The sequence below is a fragment of the Manis pentadactyla genome, chromosome 19 (assembly GCF_030020395.1).
Source record: "Manis pentadactyla isolate mManPen7 chromosome 19, mManPen7.hap1, whole genome shotgun sequence".
NCBI classification, from domain to species: Eukaryota; Metazoa; Chordata; class Mammalia; order Pholidota; family Manidae; genus Manis; species Manis pentadactyla.
In genome coordinates this window covers 15,364,048-15,380,315 of record NC_080037.1, presented here as the reverse complement: position 1 = coordinate 15,380,315, position 16,268 = coordinate 15,364,048, and the positions used below count along the sequence as shown (strand labels likewise).

At 41.4% G+C, this 16,268-nt stretch overlaps 1 protein-coding gene across 1 annotated transcript in view; it reads left to right on the top strand.

Moving 5' to 3' along the window:
- The window catches only part of LYPLAL1 (lysophospholipase like 1), a 127,741-nt gene extending 111,935 nt beyond the window's left edge, over positions 1-15,806 (top strand). Inside the window, exon 8 of the transcript XR_008994966.1 lies at positions 15,682-15,806. The gene's annotated coding sequence lies outside the window, so the exon portion shown is untranslated. The remainder of the gene's footprint in view (positions 1-15,681) is intronic.
- Positions 15,807-16,268: the final 462 nt, after the last annotated feature.

Sequence of the window (16,268 nt, the reverse complement as noted above, 5' to 3'; positions counted from 1 at the left end):
AGGATAATATCTGATAGATAAACATCTGAGCGAGTATAACTGGGCTTTCAAAATTCCCACATGTCCATAAATAAGAACTGTATTTGTAGAAATAAAATTACATTAGAATAAGAGGAAGTTGTGATGAATGTGAGGAAAAAAATGCAAGTTTATGTTTATTCCATTTAAACCATGCTCCTTTCTTTTAAAAGGTAATTCAATAAACATTTCTCAAAAAAAACTGTAATGCACTTGCACATGGATTATGCTTCTTAATCTTGTAGTGTTTCAGGCATGTGGAAAGAGGCAGATAGTTTTATTGTCTAATTATACATGAATGTCCCTCTAACTTCAGTTACTTCACAGACAGGCAGGATAACATAACCTGTTCAGTAAAGTTCCTTAAAGTTTCGTAACTGTCCAAAAAATTCTCTGTACCCTTCTCTTTTGATCTAATAGAACTCTACAGAAATGTTTTTTCCCCCAATAAACATACAATCTAACTCTCTCATTTTTATTCCTGGTGTATTGTAAATGCCTCTTTACTTTTTTATCATTTGCAAAAAGAGGTCAGTAATTCACTCTTTTAAATTTCCTTTTTTATTTCATAATAGTCCATACTTGTTTTGGAGAAAAAACTATAGAATACAGATAAGCCAAAGCACAAAAAGGACCATGTGTGTGTGTGTGTGTGTTAGGGACTCAGAAGAAGGTATCAACAGATTTGACAAAAACAACATGGCATGGCAAACAGTGAGCAGTTTTAAGTCTGCATTTTCCTCCTGACTTTGTCCCTATGATGATCCAATAATTCTCCCTTTAAACTCAGTCCACCAATGTTCCCATTCCTTCCTACTTAATTTGCATTTATATCAGCTCAGAGATGTTGCAATACCTGTTAATACCCTTGTTTCTATCTTACTCTTTCCATCCATTCAGATTAAATTTTCTAAATTAACACCTTTAAAGAGTCCTCCCTGGGTCAGAATTTTTAATATCTTCACTTGTTTTATAGTATAGAATACCGTCTGAGGCCCTTGGCGTATTCCAACAACAAATTAATTTCAGCCTTATTTTTATCATTTCTCTGCACACAACTCTGCTGTCCACAGATCAAAGGGTGTTCCCTGCCAGTGGTGAGGTGGAGGAGGAGAATGGTCCTGGGAATCGAATAGATCTCCGTAAATCCCGGCCCCACCCCTGAAATTTGGGAATCAAGGCAAGTTTCCCTACTTCTGTGAATCTCAATTGATTCATCTATAGAATAGAGATAATATTATCACTTTCCAGGGTTGCACCGTGGTAGCAGATAAATGACAAATGTATCAAAATACATGGCCTAATGCCTGGCACACAGTCACTTTTCAACGACAGTCAGTCTCTCCATCTCTCCAATCAGATTGTCCCTTGCCCTTTCCCATCTGGAATTTTTGCCTGGGATGGCCACTTATTCACATCCTTCTATTCTCACTTGATGCTTTTCTCCTCTTTGAAGATCTTCTAGGTCACTGTAGTTCACAGGAATTCCTCCCCACCCTTCCTCTGAATGCCTAATGTGTTATATGGTTTCCTGCTTAACAATTCACCATTTGTTGGTGAGATCCCTAATATCTTCCTTTGTATGCTGTCTTTTTAAAATTATTTTTTCTCTTATGTGCAGTGTTCCATGCATTCCTTCTTTGTTTCCTCAGACAATGAATTCTCTATTCTCAGCGCCTCACACAATGCCAAAGCATAGAAAATGCTCAACTTCCTGTCCCTGCATCTACATTTCATCTTCTCTATGCCTGCCCCTGAATCCTTGTCCATGAAAGAGAATTAATCAATCGATCAGTTTATTCACTCATTCACTCACTTGTTTCCACCAAAGTGTATCAGTGTTTACTGTGTCCCTGGCCCTGATCTAGTCACCCCAGACACAGCTAGGAACAAGACATAGACGGTCTCTGTTTTCATGGATCATCTTATATTCTAGGGGGAAAAACACACAATTCAAAGGCAAACAAATCATTTAAGAGTCATAAATACTCTTGAGGGAAATAAAATAAGGTGACAGGAAAGCTAGTGACAGAGAAGCAAGGCTATACCGGGAGCCTTGGAATCCACAAGGCTTTTTGGCCATGGGACAGATGACCTGCAGCTGCTGTTGGTCTTCTGTCATCTGATGGCCCTGGTGGCTCCTCTTCATCTGCCGTGTGCCACATATAGACTGTGTGAGCTGGAAGAACCTGGCAGCTGTATAGTCCAGGAATTCTCAAATACTGTTTTATTGCCATGTGTTTGCTCAAGTGAAATCTCACGGAAAGACCCATAATTCCTGGATATTTTCATAGTTCCATTGAAAACCTTTGATCTGGTTTATGTTACTCTCTTTACAAATGAGGAAATGGAGGCACAGATGAGGCACAGAGGTGGATGGTCCAAAGATCGATGCCAGGCAGGTGTGACTGACATCATAGGTGTCTGTTCGTACCTGCTGGTCTCTCATTTGGCCATCACTTTCTTCTGTTTGAAGAAACAATTCCCTTCAAAACCATTTCTTAACCTAGATTTATTGCTCCACCTCAATTTTGGAAGATGCTATTATCCAGTCTATTCACCCAGGTTGTTCCCTAGGTTTAGCTCCAAGAGCTTTTGGTTGTTTCCTAAGACCAAACCAATTAGGATAAAGGTTATCAGCCACTGAAGCTGGACAATACCCTGAAGGCTCAGCTCTAGATTAGCTCTTCTTCTCTTTTTGATCCTCGATAATCCTTTGTGCTTCACTTAGGGTGCTTGACATATTTTGCCTCTACATCACTGTATACATCCTGTTGTATCTTCTGCATAGGACTTCAAACAGTCCATGGGCAGGAATTGCGCCTTAATGATCTTTGTGGCAGCCACTGAAAACAGTGTGTTGTGTTATATTGGGTGCTAAATATCAAACATTAAATAAGCTTCACAGATTCTGACACACATTCAGACAGCGGTATTAAAAAATTAGTTTGAGAATTGATAACATCATTGGCATATGTGGGTAGCCTCCCCAGCTGGCATTCTTGCCAAAGAAAGAATTGTTCGAACATGTAAAATCTGGTCTGTCCTCAGAAACAATTAGTATGATTTCACCATCACAGCCCCCATTTCATGAGTGACTGTTAGGTTATTCAGACAGGGTACTAGATGCTTTGAATGGGACTCAGAAGAAGCACAAAACACAGTCCATACCTTTAGCAAATTAGCAGTTTAGACTGGGAACCAAGAGTCCAAAAATATAAAGTCATATATAATTAAATGCTAAATTGTTTAGGGGGAAAGTAAGTGAGGCAGAAATCCAAGGATCCATTGCTCAGTGACGGCTGTAGAGCATGGGGAAGGTGGCAGACCATGGCTTGCCATGAAAACACCACGTACTGGCACTGAGGTGTCACATCATCTACACAGACCTCTCAGGGAATTAAAGGTTAGTCTACACAAGGTCACAACACACTGAACAAGACACAAGAATGAAGAGCAAAGCTAACTTTCATTTTTCCCATCAGGGAAGAGACTTGGCTTGACATAGCACTGCAGGTTTAAGAGATTCCAGTGTTCAAGGCTGTTCCTTGAGAAAATGTAAAATCGTCCTTGAGAAGGAAGAAGTTGGCCAAAGAGTTCCCACACATTACTCACTAGTTCAGCATATCCCACAACCTGCAAAGGTGACGTGTGCCGTGTCACCGAGGGGACCGTAGCTCATTCCTACATGGATTCTGGTGCAGTAAATCAGGAATGGGAAGGGGCAGAATTTTTGGTATGGAAGTGTGAGTTACAGGCCTTATAAAGAGAGATTGCAAAAGAAAAAAATGATCTTTTATAAAGAGAGATTACAAAAGAAAAAAATGATCAAGTCACAAGGTATACAGTTATTTGTTCAAATATTATTCTGGGTGTGTCTGTGAGGATGTTTCTGAACGACATGAGCCTTTGAGTCAGTAGACCAATTAAAGAGACTGGCCTCCCTAATATGGGTGGGCCTCATCCGATCAGTTGAAGGTTTAAATATAATAAAAAAGCCTGAGTAAGAGAGAATTCCTTCTGCCTGACTGCATTGAACTGAGAAATGAGTTTCTTTTCTTCTTTGGACTTGAATAAGAACATCAGCTTTTCCTGGATCTTGAGTCTGTTGGGCTTATTTTGGAACCAACTCAACTCTTCTAGGTTTCAGGCCTGTGGACTGGGACTAAAACAGTACCATCGATTCTACTAGGTTTCCAGCTGCCAACTGCTGCTCTTGGGACATGTCAGCCTCCTTAACTGCATGAACCAATTCCTTATAATAAGTCTCTCTCTTTCTATGTATATATAGTTATGTTATATATTTTATATAAGTCTCTTCAAATATATATGGTATATAGGAGATAGATGGTAGGTAGATAGATAGATAGATGATAGATAGATAAATAGATACATCCCATTGGTTCTTTCTCCTTGAAGAACCTTAATTAGTATGAGATCAAGTTCAATAAATACATCTGTTGATAACATGGTAATGAAATTTTTGCCCCAAAAGATATATATATAGGTATAAATATCTATACATATAAAACACCCCTTATTTTTCTTATAGGATCAAAAATTTGGTTTGAAAGTTAAAATGGGAGCTCCAAATAGATCTTGAACAATGAAAGTATGTAGCAGAGACTAATACCTGATCACCAAATCCATTACTTCCTCTTTCTGAGAAAATAGCTTGACTACTTTTCGTAACTGTCTTGTGTGTGACTAAGTTCTGATGTATACTACTATTAGTTATGGCCCATAAGTACCTCTCACACAAGAGTCCTCATACTCTTTTCTGATCATTGGTGACTTTAATTATGTATTGAAGATTGTGGAACATGTGTGGAAACAAACTGAATCCCTCCTTCCAGCTGGAGAGGACCTGATTAGGAATACTCATTTTAGATCTTACATGAATGAAAAACAAACTTCTAGTTTGTTAAGCACTGAGATTTGGGGAGTATGGCTCTTCTGTAATGTTAGTTAGTAGCTGGTATTACCTAAGTAATCCACAGAGTCATTGGAATAAGAACAAAGGTGACATTGCTGGAAGACAAGATCGTGTAAATTTATAACTTCTAGTATGTGTGTTTAAAATATCTGTCCCAAAATATAGGAATTCCACCTTAGCTTCCGAGAATCTATGTTCTCCAAATTTTTCTTGTCATACAGACAAGAAATTAAAAGACAAAAAACAAGACAAACGATAGATGATTTGCTTGGAAATCTAGTCTTAGATTTGACTTACTCCAGTTGCCCTGCTAGCACAAAACCAATTATATTGCCTATTTAATTCAAACAAAAGTGGATTTTTACACAGTAGCTACAGTGTGCTCTGTGGGAGAGAATGTTGTTTGGGGTCAGAACACCTAAATTCGAGCCCTGGATTTACCATCTCCTGGTAAACTCTCCCAGTCTGCTACCTCATAGGTGAGCCAAAGTGGGAGTCTCACACCCCTCACTCCATGCTGGAGAAGATCATAGTTATGCACTTGGAAGGGAGCAATTATTTTTGTCAAGGTAACACATATATCTTGCCTCTTCAGGGGGACTCTGAATAGCAAATCCAGCACTGTTCATTCACTCATTTCCTCCTACACAGCTAGGCTGCTGCCTACCTGGGCTCCCGGCGCTGTCCAAGAATCTGTGCCTCTTAACTTGTAAGGGCCCACATAGATGCTCAGGGGCTGAATAGCGGATTGGAGTTGGGAGACTTGTCACAAGCCAGCACTCAAGTTTTCCAGAAGCAGGAACAAAGAGACCGAAAGAACAAGGCCTATGAATAAAGTTAATAAAACGGGAATGCTTTGAGGGTGCTGGAGCCTGCCCTCATCTCGCTCTGTCAAAGCCTGGACAGCAAAGCACGTTTTGTGATTCTGATCAACTAACTGACTAAACGGCCAAGTTGGGAAGAATGGAGTGGAGAAAAAGGAAATGATGGCAAATTTTTGGAGAGAAAAGAAGAGTGAAATAAAACTCATCTTCATGATTTTCATCTTTCTCTGAGTGTACATTCCTTGCCCCTTTGGAGAACATGATGACAAGAGAGAAAAGTGATGAAAAGAATGGATTTTGGTCGGAAAATGCCGAGTTAGCATCTCAGTTCAGCTACCTATTCTCTGGGTTCTCTTGGGAAAGTAACTTGCCTCCTAGCGGCCTCCATTACATAATTAAAGGAGAAATCATTGTTCTTGTGTCTAAGGATTGCCGAGGAGTAAGAAATGTGTTGATGCAGGTAAAGTATTTACCAGATGCCCTGGTACATAGAAAGAGGTAGTAAACATTAGCTTTGATTATTTTTGGCTTATCCTTTTTTTTAAATTAAGATGTCATTGATATACAGACTTACGAAGCTTTCACATGAGCAACGCTGTGGTTACTACATTCACCTATATTATCAAGTCCCCCCACACACCCGATTGCCATCACTGTCCATCGGCATAGTAAGAAACTGTAGAATCACTACTTGTTTCCTCTGTGCTATACTGCCTTTGCTGTGACCCCCCTACATTATGTGTGCCAATCATAATGTCCCTTAATCCCCTTCTCCCTCCCTCCCCACTCCCTTCCCTTTGGTAACCGCTAGTCTTTTCTTGGAGTCTGTGAGTCTGCTGCTGTTTTTTTCCTCCAGTTTTTCCTTCATTCTTATATTCCACATATGAGTGAAATCATTTGATTCTTGTCTTTCTCCGCCTGGCTTATTTCACTGAGCATAATACCCTCTAGCTCCATCCATGTTGCTGCAAATGGTAGGATTTGTTTCTCTATTATGGCTGAATAATATTCCATTGTGTATATGTACCACATCTTCTTTATCCATTCATCTACTGATGGACACTTAGGTTGCTTCCATATCTTGGCTATTGCAAATAGTGCTGCGATAAACAGGGGTGCATATGTCTTTTTGAATCTGTGATCTTGTTTTCTTTGGGTAAATTCCTAGGAGTGGCTTATCCTTTAATATCATATTGGCTTACCCATTATGTATCACCCACCCTGTAGTCTTATCTGTCAGATCAAATTTTTGTAGACAATGCTCCTTCCTCGGTTTTCTAATCTAAGAGTGAGTCTAGACATGGAATTGCTACTCAAGCTTTTGTGCCTAACCACCGTCTTTCTCTGTCAGTCACAGAATGGAAGAGAGGGAGTATGAAGAGCAATATAGTTCCTTGAATTTTAAAAATTATGAGAGGCAGCATTGTCACCTGAAAAAATAGTAAAGTAGAGCACACATGGACTGTGTTTGATGCTAAGTCTATAGTTCCCAGACTCACCATCATTCTGTTTTCTAGGAATAACATTTATCAGTAGTTCCAACGTTCTAGTTTGGAAATAGAAGTCTGACACATTCCAATTCAGCACAGTTTCAGTACTTTACCCTCATCTTCACACCAGTTCTGATCTTCGGTATTGTTTAAATATGAGTTCACCTTCCCTACCATGTCATGGGGTTCTTTAAGTGTGGGTAGCATGTCTTTTTCATCATTTTGTCTGACTCCTTCACTCAGAACTTGGCACAGTTGTTTTGATCATGGGAGACACTTAATATAGACTTTAAATAAGATAAAAGGCTTAATATGGAGAAGACAAGTCATGACTCTGCAGCATCTTACTACGCTGATAGACAGTGACAGCAAGAGAGGGGGTAAGGGCTTGATCATATGGGTGAATGTTGAAACCAGTGTTTTTTAGTGAAACCATCATAAGATTGTATATTAATGATACTTTAATAAAAAGAAAGATAAAAGCCTTAAATAAATCTGATCCAACCTACAGTTAAAGACATGCCTCTTATTATATCACCAGGCCATTCAACAATGGTGAGAATTTGAATAAACACATGACCAGTAAGCATTTCTTAAGCCCCTACATTGTGCCTGGTTCTGTGCATTTTTCCTCTCCTATATTTCATCTAACCTTTAGCTAAAAATAGAATTGGCTAGATAAATATTTAATAATAGGCCATTTTACTGCTCAAAGAAAAAATTTCCTCCAGCAATATTTTTAATTGTACACAATAAAAAAAATGTATTCTGTGAACCAGGTAAACCTCTTATAAGATTATAGCAGAATCATCAATTGTTCTTAATTAGTGCAAATTAGCCTAATCATTATTTCTTTCTGAACACTTGCCAAGCTGCTGTTAAAGGGAAGAGATTGTGATGAGAGAAGAAAGAGGAAGAATTAATGGTGGTACATTGGAAGGTTTGGGCAAGGTGCCTTCCCAAGTTCGGTGCTTGGGGATTTGAGGATAAGGACCCAGGGTGGTGGCTCAGGGGGTGGGAGGGCTCTGGGCTTCTGGGGTGGCAGGTCAGACTGTTGAGAGGTGGAAAAGAGGCCAGGGGTGCAGGAGAATGAGTGGGAGGTCAACTTGGATAAACTTCACTTTGAAAATTAACCAGGGCCCCAAAGTATTCCTTTCTCTGCTTCTTTAGCACCTTTCACCCCAGGATGTCCAAGCGGCACCTGTCTTCTTCCCACCTCAAAGCAAAAACAAAAACAAAACAAATATTACAGCATTTTCAGAGCTGGGAAAGTGAGGAGGTCTCAGTGAAGGTTTTCCAATGAGCAGCTGAATAGTGTCGTAGGCAGACCCCTGGGGGAGGCCACACCCAGGCAGGCCCCCGGCCATGCGCGTCCAGCGGAAGCTGGGCAGAGAGCATTCTGTGGTACGTCTCCTGTGCACATTTCCGAGAGAACTGTCATGAAAGAGAAATGACAAGGGGCTCTCCATCTCCTCCTTTAAAGCATTTTTGCTGGCACCTTCTCCATTTTTCTGACTCCTGCAGCTTTTAGTCTCACATGGAACAGCAAAGGAAGTGCATGACTTCAGGTGGTGTTAGGTTGAATTTGTGCCTGAAAGGAATAGGCTGGGTTGAGGAAGAGAGCAGTTCTTCTCGTGGTTACATGCACCCCCACAGAGATCAAAAAGGTAACCCTGAAGTAAGAGTGTGCTAATCTGAAATCTTGTCACTGTGACGCCTACAACTGCTGATCATGGTTCTTAAAATGACTTTTAAGCCGAGAGTAATACGGTCACACTTTACGGTTTCCCTCTTCTCTTCCAGCCTCTTCTTCCATTTAGTATTGCGGGTTATCGTGGCCATCTTGCTTGCCTATCTATAAGTTTTTAGAAAGCAGAACTCACATCATCCTGTCTTGTTTGTGTTTACAGCCCTTCATACCAGCTAGCATAAGGCTTGCACTCTGACACTTGGAAAATGTGACATTAAAACATTTCTAAGTAAAAGAGCCTTGGACGAATAGACACGAGTTCAGTTTCTGCTTCCATAACTAAGCTGTGGGTCACTGAGGAACAGCTACTAACCTCAGTGTATCAGTTGGGTTTGTGTTGGGCTCTGCCTTAAACCGACATGGGGTTTTTTATTCTTCTCCTGGAAAAAGCCATCCTTAACGTGTGCTCCGCCTTCATGTCAGCTGTTCCTGTAACCACAGGATGGCGGATCCACTTCCAAGCGCAACCAAGAAGGAGAAGGACTGAGTGAGAAAGGCTCGGACTGCAGAGAATGCCTCATCTTAACCAGTTCTGCCAGGAGCCCCAGCCAGGGTTTCCTTGCAGCCACCCTCAAACTGGCCAGAACCGGACTATGATGACCAATGAGGAAGGCTAAACAATATCACCAACGTAGGGTGTTATCACATCACCACCACAGAGAAAACTCGTACCCTGTTCATCAAGAAAGAGAGACTAGATACCAAGTAGGTATTCTCTTTGCCACACTCTTTCTCCATTTGTAAAAAAAAAAACAACAACAAAAACAACCAAAAATCTACCCTATAATGATTTGGGAAATTTAAATGAGATAATACATTCATATAATGCCTGGTTTATAGCAAGCACTCAGTGACATTTTTCTCTTCTATTTCTCTGTATGTAGTAGACACTCAATAAATGTTAGTTGAAAGAATGTACTTTTATAGCCGCATAGGGTTTTCAGAGTATTTTCACATGCATTATGTCATTTGATGATGTATTGTCCACCTTGGCCCAGCATATCTTTATTGATCCATTAGAGCAGACATTTTGACTCAGTAGGCCTAGAAAGAGGTCTTGGACTCTTCATTTTTAACAGTACTGTAGGCAGTTCTGCTGCAGGGGACTCACTGGAAGCTGTCCAAAAATCGTACCTTAAGAGAAGTATCTGAGTAGTAGAAAAAATAATTTATACATTTCTGGTTATTTGTGCTTTTCTTTTAAGGGGGACGGATCCTGCTTTACTGGTGGTGACATAAGCAACTCTTGAACTTTTGAATATTATTGGGAATCTCTAAATTAAAACTGAGAATGATTTTTCTCTGTTTAAAAGCTATGATAATATTATTATTAGAAATTAGTACCTTGCAAGAATAGTTAGGATAATGTGCAAAAACAAAAAGAATATACATTAATATTAACATCACCAGGATCCATATAAATTCTAACAAGTCAAAATTTTGTATAAAATGCAGGTCTTTGGGATGATTAGGCCATTTATAGGTGCCAAGGCACACTTGAGTCAACCTTTACCTAGCAAATTTGACGTCCTGTTTACGGAAAAAAAAATCCTCTTAAAAAAATCTCATGAAATGACTACCAAGGCCTTTTGCACATCAAATAGCTGTTACAGAATCAAATTTTGATGAGGTAAGTGTAAGTAATTTAGTAACATATGGATTAAATTTCCCTTAAAATAGACATCATTTCAAAATTGAGGAGGAAAAAAAGTTTTTGGTAAAAGATGAAAATATGTTTTGGTTTTCCTTGAACCCCAAACACAATTTGAGAAAGAGCTCAAGATGTTCACCATACCCCCAATTCAACTAGTTTCACCCATCTCTAGTTCCAAGATATGAACTACTGGGAATTCTGGTGCTTATAAATATTACAAAAGTATTAGAAGATCCTGGCAAAATGTCAGAGAGAAATGAGGAAAAAGCAAACATTTAGAATATAATCAAATTCAAACTTAGGGATTCTGTCTCTAAAAGCTTTGTAACGGGCAGCCCTGCTCCCAGATAGCTGATGAAATAATTTCAATGCCTTCTTACATTTCAGATGAAAATATTTAGCAACAAATATGGATAGGTAAATATTTTAAGAAAACTTCTGATAATAAGACAATTAAAAAATGCTTCACTACAGGAGACAATCTGGCAACAAGCTACCTCCAAAACACCAAAAGGGCAAGACTGTCTCAAAAATCCAACAAGAACATTCTATAGGGGCAGATGCACTTACAAATTTTGATCATAACCAGTTAGCCAGTTAGCTCAGTTGATACAACCTTGCTCTACTGAAAATCAAGGTCATGATCCAATTTATTCTTAAATTTCTAGAAGCTTGCCCTCTACAATCAGTGCTCCTCACTAGGGCCAGGGCAGTCTTTCAAAGATTCAAAGACCTCGTGTCACTTCCTTTACATCCTTCCGTGGGTTCTCTGCTGCCTTCAGAGTAAATCCAAACTCATGCCACCAGTGACCTTCCTGTATACCTATTCTGACTCATTTTTCATTATCATGATGTTACTATTCCCCCCACCCTTCAAATAACTCTGTATTCTATCTACATGAACTATGTACAGTCCCTACAATGTTCTGCCATGGAATGTCCTATTGAGATTTAACTTGGATTTTTTTTTTCCTTCCTCAAAAAGGCCCTGGCAAGTCACTTTGATCATCTCCAGAAAAATTATGCATTGACTGCAGTGCTCCCCCGAGCCATCCAGGGCATCTGTAGATAGTTACAAAACATACCCTGCAGAAGGTGAGGTGGCCGCGAGGAAGTATGCCGCCATCCTGATTGTCCAAGAAAGGATAGGTAAAAACAACCTATTTCCTAGACAAAAGCTGCCTGAGACTGGGTGATATAAGTTCTTAGGAGGGAAAAGGGATCCACAAGACTAGGTCTGTGGGGGATAAATGCTTAGTTATCACCAACTCGGGCCGTAGCTGTCATCTCAGAGAAGGATTGTGTATGGGAGCTGCAGAAGCAAAGATGAAGTGCTCTGGGCCCAGGTCCCCACCAGTCCTCTGAGGCTGGTTCTGATGGGTGGATCCTCCCCCTCTGCGGTCCACAGTGCCAGGCCTCTGGTCCGTCATCTCTCGTGGTCTGTGTAGGTCCAGTTGCCAACGGTGCAGCAAGTGTGAATGAGAAGCACCAGCAATAAAACTAACCAAAGCTTCCAGGCTCCTCACTCGTGGGCGCTGCAGTCAGAGGAATGATGCCTGTTAGACTGTGTAAGCCTCTGGAGTTGCAGCAAACTCAGAAAAAATGAGGAACTGCAAGGTGGAGGTGTTGAATGTTTGACTAATCTGGTATGTATGGACTGAGCTAGCTTTCTTTGGAGTAAAAAAAAAAAAAGGTAATTCCCCTCCTTCCCTTTGCCAGTTCTATAGAGTAATTAACACCTGTCATGCTTCTCTGACTTTGGATGCCCCTCATCCCCTTGTCTGATGGCTCATGTGCCACTTCACTCAGAAGCCCTCTGGGCCTCACTGAGACTACACTCTGTGCGGACATCGGTGTTCCCTTCCTCCTTCCCCGAAACAGAGGTCTCTTCCTCACATTGCTACCAGAACTGCCTGAGTAAAATGCCCAATTTACTCATTCTTTCCCATCCTGCCCTCCCCCCCAACTCAGCTGCGAGATTGTCTAAAACAAGTTCTGCATGCAGGTATTCATTGATGCATCTCCACCCCCCGGGATATACTTAATGGATACTTACTAACAGTAAGAGAACCAAGGTCTTTGGTTAAGGAGGAGACACATCCGTGCCAAACTCCGTACTCAAAGACTATGACCCACAATACCTCTAGTTGTTCTTGCTAGCCCTTGAATTGAGGAATAAAAGAGACTGCAATTTGACCAGGGTCATCAGGGAATTGTGTGTTTAAAGACAGACAAAGCTATTGAAGGAAGCCCTGGTATTGCTCATTTTCTAATGAAATCATCATGTCCTCAAACACTCACCAAAAGGAAGTGGAGAACCTCCAAAGCATCGCTGGGAAACTCAACAGGGAGATATTTCCAGAGGGCAGGCTTGCAGGCTGACAGGCGGGCTGGCCAAGGAGATCACTCCACTGCCAGCACAGGGAGCCCTGTTTCCCTTCCCAGGGCGGAACTATGGCATGTGCTTTGGACCGTGACCCTCAAGGTCACTTCCCATTCTGTCCTTTCTCAAATGGAAGACTTTCTAGTAGTTTTTATTTTTTTCCCCCAAAAATAGATTAGAAGGATGCAATCAGAAAAACAAAACTGGCAGGGTCCACTCAGGAAAACAAAATCCATATTTCAGCAGAGATAATATAATACAGGGAATTGGTTAAGCAGATGTTAGAGAAAATGAGGAACAATGAGATCACAGAGAGACAGTACCTGGTGAAACAAAGGCAGAGGTACAGAATTAGAACGTAGAAGCTCAGAGGAGGCCCCTGTGGGGCCGTGCCGGACATCTGAAGAGGACTGGGGTGGACTTCAGGAACTCAGAGGAAAGACCCTCAAAGCTGGGATGCAGATCCCTGAAGAGGGGGCGCCACTCACCTGGGGCTTCAGGGAGCTGAAACGCAGACCTGTGAACCTGGGAGATGGGAGGGAGGCTCCACTGGGACCACTGAGGGACTCAGTGACTGGGTCTGGTGGTGCTTGAGGAAGCTGAAGCCACCCACCAGCCGTGCTGCCTGGCGCGAAGGGCCGTGTCTGGGAGACACTGAAGGAGCAGAAGGAGCAAATCTTATGTCCCTGTTCCTGCCTCCTGGTCTCTCTCTGGTGTCCTTTATTGGCAGAAGCCAAGTGACTGAGGATAAACGTGTGGAGTCCCAGGCCTGCATCACCACACTGAGCACAGAATGGTGGATTGGAGCAAGAGGCAAGAGCTTAGTAAACTCCATGTTCCAACTCTTTGTTTATTCACGGACACATTCCCTTCCACACTTCAGTAAGGAGGAATGTCTTTACACTTTTCTCTAATAAGATTCAACCATCTTTCAAACAAATGAAAACTCTGTTGTCCTGTCGCCGAAAAAAGAGGGGACCCAAATCCCACCAGCCACTGTCTGCATCCCTGGCAACAGGCCTGACAGCCATCACTGAGTGATGCTAACTGTTCTTGTAACCCCATCCCAGTCCTACCGGCATAGTTGGTTATGTAAATACCAAACTTTAAAATAACTCAGCAATGCAACGATCCTGATGTAAAAATAAGAGGAAAGGAAAAAGGGACACATCAACTAGCACACATGCCACACAACACAAAAAGCAAGAAAAAAGATATGCGTGCCTACTACAGTCTTTGTTTTCATGTCATGAGGCTATAGGAGACATTTTTAAAGTCTTCCCTCACTCTCCATTCTGTGCTTCCTTTTCTGTCAGCTCCTCAATTAATTTGCTTCTTCACCTGCTAAGGTGACACGAGCCTTTGACCTTCACTGGTTCGACCTTCTTTCAGTTGCTGTCCTTTCCCTTTAACTTTTGTAATTGGGTGTGAAAGCATGGAAAGGTACTTGGGGAGTCCCCTAATATCTAGTCAGAATCCCTCCTGTCCCCACCCTACAGCAGCAATCCAATTTCCCCCGGGTCAGGAGGATCAATCACCGATGCAAACAGCAAGTTCCTTTTCTACATGTTGGTCCGTGAGGAGCCCCTGATGGCCGGTGGTACCATCAAAACTCTGAGGTGGTGAGAAATAAACCAGACTCGTTCAGCAAGTTTTAGAGATTTGTTTGGGGCTGCTCCTTAGAGTTTACTGAGGGTGAATATTAGGATTCATTTAAAAAAGATGAGGAAGAGGGAGAGGAAGAGAAAAAATAAAACACCATAGTGCCAAGTGGGAATGACAGAATGGCATCGCTCCGTGCCACTGGGTGGAGCACGCCAGACCAGAGCGGTGGTTCTCAAAACTTGAAATTCTGGAAATGAGAAGCACGGTTTCTTGCTGAAATGGAGTCCCACTGCTTTCGATAAAGTTGGACAGATCATACAGCCTTCCTGTAAAATATTAGTCATCTCAACACATCTGTCAGAAACCCAACCTCTTAGCTCCCTCATTAGCTCAGTTGGTAAATTTATCCAGGCTGATTTAACAGGGACAAGGGACTATGGCAGGGCAAGGATTACCAGACGGAATAGATGAACAGATGTTTATAATAGCGGAACGCAAATTCACTCTTGAAGGCAAGGAGAAGACAATGAGGTGAATAACGTAGGTGTAAAAACCCCTCAGGCAAAGATGTTGGAATCAGATAACATTTGAAGAGAAACACTGAGATGTGTTTTTCCTTTCTTGGGTATTATTTGTGCCTTTCATATTTGCAAGCATTCTTCCAAAAGTCAAGCCAAATGGGGAAAAATGTTACTTGAAACTTCCAATAGGAACAAAGATGAGAGCGTACATAGGTTTTCTCCAAGTTTATATTTTACTGTATTTGTGGAAATATAAACCAGGAGCTTTAGGGCCCATGTGTGTTATTTTTTTCCTCACGTAGCCTGTTTTCTATCCCAATTATTCAGAACGCTGTTGTTTGTGATCTTTTATGAGTGTGGATGCGTGTTCAAATTAAAAATCGAATGTATAAATACTGCAGCAAGAGAAAGACAGAAAACCGGAAGTTAGCTTTAGTTTCAGATCTAATGCTACATTCTAAATGCTAGTGTTTAAGTGAGGCTTTTTCCTTTGCTCCTAGGTGTTAAAGTAGGAAAGTTCTTCATGAAATTGGCTTCCTGGTATGAAATGCAAGACTTGAAGTTCAGAGATACTTGAGAAATCCAGACCTTGTTTCATTCATTGATTCCTACAAGCAAGCACAACTCTGTAGCTAGACAATCTGAGACCTCATTTGACTATGGAATGTATAAACAGAAGGCTGATTGTCCTTCCCTAAAACACAGCATCATTTGGGGACAAGTCACAAAGTACACCGCCAAAAGCTGCCTGTGAAAACACATGAGTTGAGCTTAGGTCCGTCACGGAACTGGAGACGTGCTTAAGATAAAAAGTCTAGCATTTTTTATTTTGTGGGGAGGAAGGAAAACAGGAGAGGTGAGTGGGCCTCAGGCGCTTGCCCTGACTCCCCTACAGTAGCTCTGCCCTCTTGAGAAGTCTTACCTCCTTCTATCCAAAGGTGTCTTTGGAAGAGGTGAGGGTGGAAGGGACTGAGCCACATAGGCACTAAAGCACCCTCCTTCCAGGCCGTGAGGTTGGTGATCGTTGCAATGGGCAGACGGCTCCACCTGTGACAAGAGGTAGAATGAACTTCCTGCCCACTTCTCT